Source organism: Schistocerca cancellata, chromosome 1 (genome assembly GCF_023864275.1).
Source record: "Schistocerca cancellata isolate TAMUIC-IGC-003103 chromosome 1, iqSchCanc2.1, whole genome shotgun sequence".
Lineage (NCBI taxonomy): Eukaryota > Metazoa > Arthropoda > Insecta > Orthoptera > Acrididae > Schistocerca > Schistocerca cancellata.
In genome coordinates, this window is record NC_064626.1 from 1,036,824,586 (window position 1) to 1,036,839,583 (window position 14,998).

Here is a 14,998-nt window from a genome sequence, read left to right on the forward strand (position 1 = left end):
CGGCTACGTTTTATTTGAACCCAGTAAATGCTACTCGTTACCGTGGAAGTCTGGGTTGTGGTTTTATGTGAGTTTTCCGAATCAGATTTTAAACTGTATTTTTATTTCGTTGATGTGTAGTTTTACCGACGGGAGCTGCTAGACGCCAATGGGAGGCGGTGCAAGTAATTGCTAGCGGTGAACGTATTCAGTTGCAGTGGTCGTATCTCTGAATCTTTCCGAACTGTTAGACTGCTACAGGGCCTTTAATAATTAATCGGCTTTGTAGTGGTACTAAGCTTAATCCTGTCTCGCGGATCACAGCGAGACAGAGAGAGACCGTTTTTGAATATGTAGCTATACATAGATTTAATCCAGGTCCACCAATGAACGTTTCTGATTAAATATGCTTAGTAGGACATCAATGAACTTGTCTCGTGCTTCGCAAAAAACACAGTACGTGAACTGGGTCCGCTGCCGCAACGGACCTTGTGCGACGTTACGGAAGCTACGAGGCACGGACGAAACATTTCAAGATTCCCGAGGATGGAGCTTCCATGTTCTGTCCACGCATGCTGATGTTGGTTTTCCCTGATTTTCATAAATCACTTCAGGCAAATGTCGGGTGGTTCCTTCAACAAATCAACAGCCGACCACCTGGCCTGTCCTCTCCTCAGTAAGCACAATCCTACCGGGCGATTCAGACAGAAAGAACGGATTTCAGTCGTTTATTACAGACGAATTATCGAAGATTGGAACAAATTACGTATGTCGCTGGATAGAGGAGGGTTCGACGTTTTGAATCGGCGAAGCTGTTCTTTGTTTGTAGCAACATGGGGACTACACCATAAGAAAAATAATTTCGTGTGATGGAATTTCCTTCGAGGTGATCAGGTTTTGAAGTGCAACGTGCATTCCGCCGTCGATTCAGCAAAAAGTCTCCTCTGAACAAGCAGATTTACGACTGGCATAAAAAGTTCTTGCAAATTGGTTGTACATGCAAACGGGGGAGCACTGGTCACTAAAGCGTATGTCCGAAAAGCGTTCGCAAGGAACCCTCGGAAGTTCACAAGAGGGGCAGGGCAGAAACTTCAACTTACTCTAACAACGGTGTGGCGTGTTCTGGAACGTCGTCTGAAGTCTTACTAGTTGACGTTTCTACAACGATTGCGTCCCGGCGATCATAACAGAAGGTACTAATCTCCGAGATATGTCAGAGGACACATTTTTCTGACGATTCATCTTTCCGGACGAATCGACGTTTCATCAGTCGGATGAAGTAAACTGCCATAATGCGAGAATTTGGGAGGGTTACAAAATCCTGACGTCGTCGTCGAACATCTCAGAGAGATTCACCGAAACTGTGTTCTGCACAGTTTCTGTTCACCAAGTTTACGGACCTTTCTTTTTTGCGGAGGAAACTGTGACAGGAGTGTTATACCTCGATAGGCTGCAGAAATGGTTGTTTCCTCAACTTCACGAACATTCCAGTGATATTTTTACGCACTCCTAGCTTCCGTCTTGAGGCCCGGCGTCACCTTAACACCATCCCACAACGTTGGATTGAAAGAGGTAGAGAACAAGAGTTTGTTCATTGCTTTTGGCCTCCCAGGCACCAGACCTCACATCTTGTGATTTTTTTCTGTGAATATGTTAAGTCTTCGTCCCACCTATGGCAGCTACTCTTCAAGGGCTGGGAAATCGAACTGTTGAAACTGTCGATTCAATAAACAGGGATGCATTGATTTGTGCGTAGAATGAGATGGACTACCTTTTCGCTGGTTCTCGAGCAAAGCATGGTGCTCATGTTCGGTGTATGGCACAGTATCTGTGCGAACATAAAACCTCGAACGAATCTCCATTCAGTGACTGACACAATGTGTTCCTATCTTTCATAGTTTGTAATAAACAACTGAAATCTGTTCTTTCTTTTTGAATCATCTTGTATATTCATATTTTTGTACGCATGTCACGCTTTCCTTATGTCAAGTTAACAGATCAGCTATCATCATAAAATGATTACTAATTAGGGATGCAGCGGAAACCACGTAAAGTCAAAAGTTAAGCTATAGTTTTGTCAGCAACGGTGGTGGTTTTAACGAAATAATCGTATCTAAATATGAAGAAGACCGTCTAAAACCATCAGTTCATTTATAAAAAAATTAGTATAATAGAAAATGAATTACGTAATTAACAGACGATGTATGCAAGCGCATGTATTGAAACTGAAACGAAATCGTGTTGTCCTAACTAATAGTTGGTTCAAATGGCTCTGAGCACTATGGGACTCAACATCTGAGGTCATCAGTCCCCTAGAACTTCGAACTACTTAAACCTAACTAACCTACGAACATCACACACATCCACGCCCGAGGCAGGATTCGAACCTGCGACGTAGCAGTCGCGCGGTTCCGGACTGCAGCGCCTAGAACTGCGTGGCCACCGCGGTCGGCAACTAATAGTTTGGCATAATAAAACGCAGTAAGCGTGGAAGACCATCCACTAAACTGAACGTCTTTAAGGGTATTCATTCATTTCACAATTCAACTTGCCAATATCTTTAGATTTTGGATGTTACATCCCGGTGTGTCATTCTTCGTTTTTCTTGAAAGATTCTTTCAAAGTTGTTTGTTCTGTGCTAAAGTATAGTGAAGTAAACCTTCTTTAATGTTAGAGTTTTTTTGCATTCTTCATACCTAACAGTGTGCAAAGTTTTCGAATATTTTCTTAAAGAAGTAGCTGTAGATCTCTCTTTAACCCTAGAACACTAAAGATGGGAAATGTAACGCTGTTACTAAACCATCGTAAATTTTACTACTCCATATTTTATTCGAAAGAAGTCATAATTTGTAGTTCATGTACAAGTTAATTACAATTTTAAGGTCTCCAGTGGTATGTCACATACAAAATAAATACAGAATGGCTTTTTTCACACCCCATACTAACAATACCAGGCGGGAACCACGAACTGATACCAACTGCAGTCGTAAATTTTACGAGGGTTTAGTAATCTACGATTGATAGCTTTTCTCGCGAATTTCGCAGTTTGCAGTATTTGCGTCGACTTTGCTCGAGTAATCCCACATCACTTCTCTGAGGCTTCATTAGGATAAAATTTTCAAGCTCAGAAGTGGCTGATAAAAGCAAATTGCCTTACAGAGGAGCAACTGAGAAGAAAATGAAAGACTGCTGCTGAAAGAATCACTTCAAAGAGAGTGATTATCACATCCACAAGAAAACCTAAGTCGAGCAAGGTAGAAGAATCTTTTTGTCCCATTCGCCAAGTGTACAAGTTACGTGGGTCGACAACATATTCCTGTCATGTGACGCACATGCCGTCACCAGTGTCGTATAGAATATATCACACGTGTTTTCCTGTGGAGGAATCGGTTGACCTATGACCTTGCGATCAAATGTTTTCGGTTCCCATTGGATAGGCACGTCCTTTCGTCTACTAATCGCACGGTTTTGCGGTGCGGTCGCAAAACACAGACACTAAATTTATTACAGTGAACGGAGACGTCAATGAACGAACGAACAAATCATAACTTTGCGAAAATAAAGGAAGTAAACTTTTCACTCGAGGGAAGACTTTAACCAAGGACCGCTCGTTCCGCAGTTGCTCACGCTAACCAAGGGACCACGGCGCTCCTGAGCCTACACCGTCCTTGATGTTGCCTATCTTGCACATGGACTACTCAGTTTGTATATTTTGCTTATTTTTTTCATAGTTCCACACAACTTCTTCCTGTTTTCTCGATTGATCTGTGTTCAGTTTTTCAAGGCCTATCCACTGTGCCAACTTATAACTAAATCTGAGGGGGGTGCGATGGGGAGGTTGCCTTGTTAGAAACTACAAGTTTGAAGTTCAAACTATTAACTTTTGCATTCAGTAAAAGGTACTAAGTTTCGAATCTATCTGCTCAAGAAGTGAAGTCGGAGATGTAATTTCAATGAGAAGTTCCGAGACTTCGGACAACGACGAAGCTCCGTTACATCCCCACTTGCAGTAATTTTGCTTAAACGTCCGTCCTAATATGTACTACCAATTGCTATTTTTGAATGTGCTTCTTTTCCTAATTAGTTGAGACTTTCTCTCCTCCATGCCGCAATGCTACAGACGACGTTTATCATTTATTTCTTACCTCACTGTGCATGGTATGAACACCAAAGACTTAGGTTTTGTCTGGTATCAGGATTGACAGGCTTTAAATACAGATATTAAGGGTTGGACTCCTAAACAATGTATTTTTCTGCCCGTTAACACGACAATCACCGTCGGAAGTTATTCCGGTGCGGTAAAAACATCACGTTGTGAATTCAACGTTAAATTTCAATACCCTGTATAAATGGCTGCACAAGCTGTTTCACTGGTCGAAGGATGGGAAGGGCGTACCATCGCCAACAAGACCGGACCTAAACAGCAGTATGGTGAAAAACTGACCGCGTTGAACCACTTTTGAAGCAGGAAAAAGGAATATATTGGCTGAGTCTTGTAGAAACGTACACTCTCGAAATTTAACAATAAACATTAGTGTAACGCAAAACTCCTCCTCTTCTCTCTGCTACTGGAATTAAATTGTACATATTCGTATTATTCAGCTGATTATAAGGATCAGTCTCCTTTGCTTCCGTGCAACAACTCTTAGAGGCATGTTGTTGAATATTATCAGAGTTATGCCGCTGCGAAAGTAGGGCGAAGTCGTCGGTAATCCGAAGGTTGGATGAACACGACAGTAATCTACAACGAATGGTCCATTGGATATGGTATGCTCATGCCTTCCCCTTTTGAACGACTCAGCCGGTCAACAGTAGGATGACAAGCAGTTTAACGTAACAACTTTACTTTTTTCAAGTACACACGTTATATCCAAAGGCAAAAGAAGCGATAAACGACAGCTAAAATCCTAGGACCAGTTGGAGATTGAAACCTTGGAATTTTATGTGTGTTATCTGACTTTCAAAATACATTCTGACGATTATGGATGGGATTTACAAAACACTACATAGCACGGTTATTAATCCTTTTATACTCGTAATCAATTAACCAATGGAAGATTTTTGCGTTATAGACGGAATATGGTCAACAGCTGTGGCGTTGCCACAAGAAATGACTTAAAGGAGAACAATGTAATGAGAATATAGACAAAAAAAGATGTACAACATTTCCAGGTGAAGACACAGCAATGTGGGGAAGCGCTCACTGAAATCCGTCCGTAGAGCAGCTTTCCCTAGTCGTATATTGAATGAAAAACGTTTGCCATTTGATAAAATGAATGTTACAGGTCTGCAAATTACTGGCAACTGTGGATCAGCGACAAGTTGAGAAAACCAAAGGTTTGTGCACAAAAAGGTAACCTTTTCCATTTCTCAGATAATTGTCCAAATTGTCCATGTTTTCCACTCTCTGCATATCGTGCGCCAAATCCAATGAAAGTATCGCTGTACCTGACCGGTTCGACTTCTTGGCGATTTGACGATTGGGTGTCGCATTTTTGCTTTTTCATCAGATAACTACTTTCAACGTGGCATTGTCACAAGCGTGATTTACGTACACAACACGTACTGTCACTAATGGTGTGTTTCCTATCTGCAGTAAACGCACGTACGCACACACTAACAGTTGTGTTATATACTATACTACTGACATCAAATATGATACTATTTGACTACACTTGTCGGTGTAACGAATCGGATACTATTGTTTATACACTGTGTCCAAGGAATCCAAATGAAAGCATTAATTTTCCTATGAATGCCGACGCCTTCATACTGATTTCCACTACTATATATCTGTTTCAAATTAACAGTGCAATTCATGAAATCTCTAATAGATGTAGGAGTAACTTCACAAACATTTAAAGTCACTTACGCTGGTCCAGAAAACTGTCCATTATTCAGGAATACAGATCAGTAAGGAGCGTATCTACCGAAAATTTCATTTTAAGAGGAACGTAAATAATTTAGTGGCTGCCAACTACTACTACTCCATTCGAATTTCTTGGCAGAATCGGCTGATGTGCGTTTATATTATTAGTAATATCTAGTAATGTATTACGTAAAATGCGACTTCTGTACATCTTGAATGCAGTGATGTGATCAGAATAAATGTTGTAAAATGATTTTCTGGCTGATAACAAATAGTTACGAAAGCCTAAGAATTATCATATGTACCACAGAATATCTTACATTTACGTGCTTTGCGACCAGTTTGCTTTTACCTTTCAACTGAAAATATGTTTAAGCTTTTCTTTTTAACCGATTCAATATCCTTGGAGACCATTTGATTTGGGATCTGTGGAAGATACATGAGCATCTCTTTTTCTTTGTAAATATGCATTGTGTATTCCTGTTTCCTGACACGTTGTGCAGCGTTGAGGATCTCGCTATAGATCTATCTATAAGTGCACGTGATGCGAAGGTAAACTCTTCTGGGTTATTAGGCCACGTCATATTTCTTATGTATGATGGAAAGCACAGGATCCTGAAGAAACTACCAGCAGAGTGGTGGAAACATCGTTCATACAGAAATAGTATGACGTGGCCTTACTAACCAGAAGATTTTACTTTCAATGACAACGGCCGTGACAGCTTGCATACTGCACTACTCAGCCATTAAAATTGCTACACCACGAAGACGACGTGCTACAGACGCGAAATTTAACCGACAGCAAGAAGATGCTGTGATATGCAAATAATTAGCTTTTCAGAGCATTCACACAAGGTTGGCGCCGTTGAAGGGCACCTACAACGTGCTGACATGAGGAAAGTTTCCATCCGATTTCTCATACACGAACAGCAGTTGACCGGCGTTGCCTGGTGAAGCGTTGTTGTGATGCCTCGAGTAAGGAGGAGAAATGCGTACCATCACAACTTTGATAAAGCTCGGATTGTAGGCTATCGTATAGCGACATTGCCGGTCGCGTTGGTCGAGATCCAGTGACTGTTAGCAGAATATGGTGGGTTCAGGAGGGTAATACGGAACGCCGTGCTGGATCCCAACGGCCTCGTATCACTAACAGTCGAGATGACAGGCATCTAATCCGCTTGGCTGTAACGGATCGTGCAGCCACGTCTCGATCCCTGAGTCAACAGATGGGGACGTTTGCAAGACAACAAACATCTGCACGAACAGTTCGACGACGTTTACAGCAGCATGGACTATCAGCTCGGAGACCATGGCTGCGGTTACCCTTGACGCTGCATCACTGACAGGAACGCCTGCGATGGTGTACTCAACGACGAACCTGGGTGCACGAATGGCAAAACGTCATTTTTTCGGATGAATTCAGTTTCTGTTTACAGCATCATGATGGTCGCATCCGTGTTTGGCGACATCGCGGTGAACGCACACTGGAAGCGTGTATTCGTCATCGCCATACTGGCGTATCACCCGGCGTGATGGTATGGGGTGCCATTGGTTACACGTCTCTGTCACCTCTTGTTCGCATTGACGGCACTTTGAACAGTGGACGTTACATTTCAGATGTGTTACTACCCGTGGCTCTACCCTTAATTCGAGCCCTGCGAAGCCCTACACTTTAGCAGGATAATGCACGACCGCATGTTGCAGGTCCTGTACGGGCCTTTCTGGATACAGAAAATGTTCGACTGCTGCCCTGGCCAGCACATTCTCCATATCTCTCACAAATTGAAAATGTCTGGTTAATGGTGGCCGAGCAAGTGGCTCGTCACAATACGCCAGTCACTGCTGTTGATGAACTGTGGTATCATGTTGAAGCTGCGTGGGCAGCTACACCTGTAAACGCTATCGAAGCTCTGTTTGACTCAATGCGCAGGCATATTACGGCCAGAGGTGGTTGTTCTGGGTACTGATTTCTCAGGATCTATGCACCCAAATTGCGTGAAAATGTAATCACATGTCAGTTCTAGTATAATATGTTTGTCCAATGAATACCCGTTAATCATCTGCATTTCTTCTTCGTGTAGCAATTTTAATGGCCAGTAGTGTAGTATGATATACACAGAGTAGAAAGGCAGCGCCGTTCATATACATTTTTCTCGATGAACAGCCAACTGTGGTGATCATCCTTGCACTCAGCAGGGTAAAGGTTGCTAGCCGTCGAGGACCGAACAGAACGCACTGTGATTAACATTAGGACGCGCACACGCATGCAAGAGGCGGTACATAACGTTCCCACAATAGCCGGGGGCTCAAAAGCTTCCCGGAATTTATGGTGTGTCCTGTCCTGTTGGGCAAGCAGCTGCTTCCAAATAGCCGAAGACAGCGGGCGCCCGCCCGGCCACTCCTCTTCTGCCCCTCGCGGTGTTGAGCAACGCTGCTCTGCCGGGTTCGCCCCGCGCCGCGCCGCGGGTGGACAGCTCGGCAGCGCAGCGCGATCCAGTGTCACGCGCGACCAGAATAGAACAACGGCCCGGAGCCGCCGCGACCGCGTCTGCACTCCACGGCCACTGCGCTCTCCGCTCCGAGCTCTGCCACTCGCACACGCACTGGGATTCCTCCTCAGAAAGCGTAGCGCTCCTCTCAACCACGCTTCATTCGTCTGTATGTTTGTAACGTTTCGCGGCACACCGGGCAATCTGAAATGTCGTGGCGGACGAAAATTGTGCCCCGACAGAGACTAGAACCCGGAACCTTTCGACCGCCGAGTTTAAGATTCGTTCTGGAATTCGCATCTAACTGCGTACAGCCTCGTGCCCGTTGTGCTTTCTTAGTGGCATCTAGGGTAGTTCAGATACACGCTGGCTCCGGCAGGCGGCCAGCACAATTTGTGGGCTTGCTGTGGTCGCCTATTTGCGAGCTAAAGCAGGTGGTTGGGAGTCATGTGCGGGGAAAACCTGTGACTGAACTATTGGAGAGAGTGACTGCGCATAACGCCGAACTGTGCAGGAAATGCTTCAAATCCTCTTCATATTTTTGTAGCTCAGATGAACTATTAGAAAGTTATTTAAATGGGGAAGTAATGCTGAGGTAAGGCATACACTCATCAATTTGATGATGACGAGAGCTTCCTCCTAGAGGGGGCAGGCGATTCCTTAGTATTAAGTCTTGAGATGGCAATGTGCGTCCACAGAAATTTTTCCAGGCTGCAGGAGCTACAAGTTCCTAAAATCAATATTTTTTTATATTATTGAGTTGGCTAATATCGAGACATGTCGTGCTATAACAGCTAAGTTTTAGAAGTGGAACTAAACACTACTTATGTCCCAGGGGATTGATGGTTATCTTCTCAGTACACGAATAAAATCTCCGTTCTCCAGATTCCCAATGTGGCAAGCCCCCTCTTACCACCCCCCCCCCCCCCCTGCGGATGCCTATGTAGGTGGCACAGGAAGCTCGCAACATTTTTTCGTAATAGTTGCTCGCACGTATGGGATCTGAAGGAGATAAGTTTCATGAACTCCACTTTCACTGAATATTTTTAAATAACACATCTGACATTTACGTAAATCATTTGCCGCTATCTAATTTCCGACAGAGGACCATTAAACCAGGAAATAACCAGTGCAAAAATGGTTCATATAGCTCTGAGCACTATGGGACTTAACATCTGAGGTCATAAGTCCCCTAGAAGTTAGAACTACTTAAACCTAACTAACCTAAAGGCATCACACACATCCATGCCCGAGGCAGGATTCGAACCTGCGACCGTAGCAGCTTCGTGGTTCCGGACTGAAGCGCCTAGAACCGCTCGGCCTTAACGGCCGGCGCAAGCCAGTGCCGATGGCATGAATGTAATTAGTGCCACAACCCGAAAGTATGTGTCTCGACTTGGTCACCTATGAAAATAACTTATGTTGTAACCTGCCTGATGCTGTATTTTACTGATTCTTAATTGAAAGTTTCTTTTACGGGACTAGTATGCGATGGTTGTCAGAGAGAACAAGCCTCGTACGAATTTTGTCCGTGTCGGCTTATGCGAAAAATAACTTAGCCCGCCAACGGATACTTCTAACAATGACTATACTGATTCGATCACTCATTTTATGAGTAACTGAGCGCACCCGCCGCGAATAAACCGCCTATTCATTGAATGTTGCCCTAGTATTCGGCGGAAAACTTCCCAACTCATATTTTGTCAATATAGATCAGGGTGGCACTACACGAAGGATGAAGCTATTCGCGTAACAGAGTACTTGTGGAGTGAGCATGGGAGGTTTTTTTTAGGCTAGGCGGTAGATTGAGGTGCTCTGATGAAAACTCGCCAGTTAATATGCAGCAAGAGAAGTCAAACGGTGTTCAGATTAAAGACACTTCGATTGACATAATTTGATCAGTAAATCGTCGAAGCATTCGTAATAAATTCCCAAATTTACTGCCCTCCGGGAAACTTCTCGCATTCAAATTACTCTTGGGACCGATAGCTGGCCGAAACCTGAAGTGGATAGCTTTGGGAGTCGTGGAACGTTTATTGGAAAGACAGGGGGGGGAGTGTTCATTGCAGTTGACAATATTGTCGCTAGTGAGGTCGAGGTTGAGCAGCATATAACAGGTGTAGGTTGGTTGGTTTGGTGGGCGGGACCAAACAGCGCCCTTTCAAAGGAACCATCCTGGTATTCGCCTGAAGCGATTTAGGGAAATCACGGGAAACCTAAATCAGGATAGTTGGACGCGTCTTTGAACCGTCATCCTCCCAAATGCGAGTCCAGTGTGCGCCAACGCGCTCGGCTCGCAGGTGTAAAATGGTTGAAATGGCTCTGAGCACTACAGGACTTAACATCTATGGTCATCAGTCCCCTAGAGAACTACTTAAACCTAACTAACCTAAGGACATCACACACATCCATGCCCGAGGCAGGAGTCGAACCTGCGACCGTAGCGGTCTCGCGGTTCCAGACTAAAGCTCCTAGAACCGCTCGGCCACTCCGGCCGGCCGCAGGTGTAACTAAAACCAACTTAATTGTTTGATGTTTTTACCGGCCATCCGATTCTGCTGTGGCAGTTCTAGAGTCATACAAAGAAAGTTTAGGGTCAACTGTGTACAAACAGCCAGATCATGCGATACTAGTTCGGGCGACTCGAACCTATCGAGTATAGACTGGCATGTCTATGGATTCATTGCGGGGAGGGGGAGGGGGGCTTACAGACACACACTCATGCGAAACACTTTTGAACACGTTTTCTGGAAACGTGTCGTGAGCAGCTAGTTCGGCAACCCACACGTAATGGCAATATCTTAGACCTCGTAGCTACAAATAAGCCGGACCTTGCCGATAATATTATAGAAACGGGGATTAGCGATCATGATGTCATTGTAGTAAGTAAGACTACGAAAGTTCGTAAATCAGTCAAGAAGCTACGAGAGTGTTTCTGCTGCATAGAGCAGATAAGCAGTTGTTAGCATTTCACTTAGACAGTGACCCGAAATCACTTAGTTCCAGTGAGATGGACGTAGAGGGATTCTGGGCAAAGTTTAAGCAAATCATAAATCGTGGCCTGGAGAGTCATGTGCCTAGTAAGTGGATAGAAAAGACCCAACATAGTTTAGTAAAGAAATTCGGAGAATACTGAGGAAGCAGAAGCTGCTACACCTGCGGTTTAAAAGAGAACGCACAAATGACAAGGGAAGGTTAGTACAGATTCGAGCGTCTGTGAAAAGAGGTATACGCGGAGCATACAACTACCACCGTCACATCCAAGCAAAAGACCTGGCAGGGAACCCGAGGAAATTCTGGTCATATGTAAAATCACTAAGCGGGTCTAAGGCTTCCACTCAGTCACTTGTTGACCAGTCTGGTGTGGCAGATCAAGGCAGCAAAACGAAAGCCGAAGTTTTAAATTTAACGTTCAAGAAATCTTTCACACAAAAGAACCGTACGAACACCGTAATTTGACCATCGGACACACTCGCATAGGGACGACATAATAACCATCTTTGGCGTAGAGAAACAACTTAAAGATTTTAAAGTAAACAAATCAAGTCCGGATGGAATCACTATTCGACTTACGAAGAGTACTCTACGGCAATGGCTCCTTACCTAGGTTGCGTTTATCGCGAATCTGCCGCCCAGCACAAAGCCCCAAGCGACTGGAAAAAGGTGCAGGTGACTCCGGTGTAAAAGAAAGGACCAGCAAAATTACAGACCAATGCTTCTAACTTCTGTTTGCTGCAGAATCCTTGAACATATTTTCATTTCCAATACAATAAACTTTGACACAGAGAAACTTATGTCCACGAATCATCGCTCATGCGAAACTCAGCTTGCCCTTTTTTCACACGATATTTTACGAACTGCGATTGAAGGGAAATAGGTAGATTGCATATTTCTAGATTTCCGGAAATCATTTCAAACGGTACCACATTGCAGACTTAACGATGGTACGTGCATATGAAACAAGTTCAGAGATATGTGAGTGCCTCGAAGACTTTTTAAATAATAGAACCCAACATGTCCTCGAAAGTGAGTGATCAGAGACAGGGTGCCCCAGAAAAGTTTGACAGGACAGCTGTTGTCCTCTACACGCATAAATGATTCGGCGGACAGGGTGGGCAGCAATCTACGGTTGTTTGCTGATGATGCCGTGGTGTACGGTGACGTGTCGAAGTTGACTATAGGGAGATACAAGGCGCCTTAGACAAAATTTCCAGTTGGTGTGGTGAGTAGCAGCTAGACTTAACGTGGAAAAATGTAAGTTAATGCGGATGAGTGGGAAGACCAAACCTGTAATGTTTGGATACGGTATTCCCAGTGTCCTGCTTGACACAGTCAAGCCGTTTAAATATCTGGGCGTAGCGTTGTGAAGCAATATGAGATGGAAAATGCGTGTACTGGGAGAATTTTAGGAAAGAGTGGTTCTCCTGTAAAGGAAACCGCATGTAGTACGCTGGTGCGACCTATCCTTGTGAATACTGCTCTTGTGTTTGAAGAAAGACATCGAAGCAATTCAGAGGCGGGTTGGTGGATTTGTTACCGGTAGGCTCGAACAACACCTAAGAGTTACGGAGATGCTTCTGGAACTCTGATGGGAATCCCCGGAGGGAAGGCGACGTTCTTTTCGAGAAACACTATTAGAGAACCGGCATTTGAAGCTGACTGCCGAACGATGCTACTGCCGATGACATACATTGCTTGTAAGGACCACGAAGATGAGATACGAGAAATTAGGGCTCATACGGAAGCAGACAGATAGTAAGTCTATCTATGCGAGAGGAACAGGACAGGAAATAACAAGTAGGGGTACAGAGTCTCCTCCGCCACGCACCGGACGGTGGCTTGCGGAACATCTATGTAGACGTCTATGTAGAAGGGTTCATACAGTTTTGGTGCGACTCTACCAGGTACGGTCTTTCCATTCGAAAGCTGAATAATGATTGCACTCATCTCAGATAAAGGTCCAAGAACGGTAACGCTTTGGTATGGTTGAACGAAACAGCAAGACCATTTCTCCTGCAGGACGATGTGCCCTAAGCTCCGAATGTTACAGAGAATGAGGTGTGCACGTCATACCACTACCGACAGTAGTACCCCGTGCAGTGTCACATGTCGAAATAATACGGAAGTCTACTTTTAGCAAGGAGGAATAGTCTGCCTAAGCAGCTCACAAATGACTTCACTGACAAGTTTTCAGAAGGTTTGTTGTTGTTGTGGTCTTCAGTCCCGAGACTGGTTTGATGCAGCTCTCCATGCTACTCTATCCTGTGCAAGCTGCTTCATCTCCCAGTACCTACTGCAACCTACATCCTTCTGAATCTGCTTAGTGTATTCATCTCTTGGTCTCCCCCTACGATTTTTACCCTCCTCGCTGCCCTCCAATACTAAATTGGCGATCCCTTGATGCCTCAGAACATGTCCTACCAACCGATCCCTTCTTCTGGTCAAGTTGTGCCACAAACTTCTCTTCTCCCCAATCCTATTCAATACTTCCTCATTAGTTATGTGATCTACCCATCTAATCTTCAGCATTCTTCTGTAGCACCACATTTCGAAAGCTTCTATTCTCTTCTTGTCCAAACTATTTACCGTCCATGTTTCACTTCCATACATGGCTACACTCCATATAAATACTTTCAGAAATGACTTCCTGACACTTAAATCTATACTCAATGTTAACAAATTTCTCTTCAGAAGGTTAAGATTTTATTTATCTCTAGACCGCTACCATCCCGATATTTGCATTTAAAAAGGACACAATTGGTTTCCTTCCCCTTCCTTCCCTTCTCACTTCTAGGACGAAATATTAAATCCTTATCCTCCTTCCCTGCTTGCTTACATGCTTTCGAGCAAGGCGTCTACTGTACATATCTACACATTCACATTCTCTCTACTTACACATTTTTGTCAGATATATTGTTACGAAGATCTAATCCGGATCTTGTTATTTCTAATCTGACAACTAATCGTATGATCACTGACTCATTTCAAAAACAATGTTATTTCGGATTATAAGGTGAGCAAATATTACATTAGCATGAATTTAAATGTGTGGCTGGATAGTAAAGACGGCAGAGAGAGAGAGAGAGAGAGAGAGAGAGAGAGAGAGAGAGAGAGAGAGAGAGAGAGTGTTTTTTTAATTTTGTATTCATGTGAAATAGTGGCTGTGTGAAGCTGAGACAACCTAGTCAACAGACACTCGTTTAAAACAACCTGAACGACAAGTTTCATTTGATTTTATGAACTCTCTTGAGGTTACTCCTGGCATGCAGAAACGTTACATTCATGAAACAATTCAAATCCGTATTGACTGTTAATCGGCCGTGACTGTGAAAAAAATGAAACTTTTAGAGGCCGCTACCAGTTTCAAAATTTTATTGGCTTAAATTATTTAGTGAAGCAAATTGTTTCTCAGACTGCAATGCCGATATAACAACATTTAACAACAGTACACGTTTATACAGGGTGATTCAAAAAGAATACCACAACTTTAGGAATTTAAAACTCTGCAACGACAAAAGGCAGAGCTAAGCACTATCTGTCGGCGAATTAAGGGAGCTATAAAGTTTCATTTAGTTGTACATTTTTCGCTTGAGGCGCTGTTGACTAGGCGTCAGCGTCAGTTGATGCTAAGATGGCGACCGCTCAACAGAAAGCTTTTTGT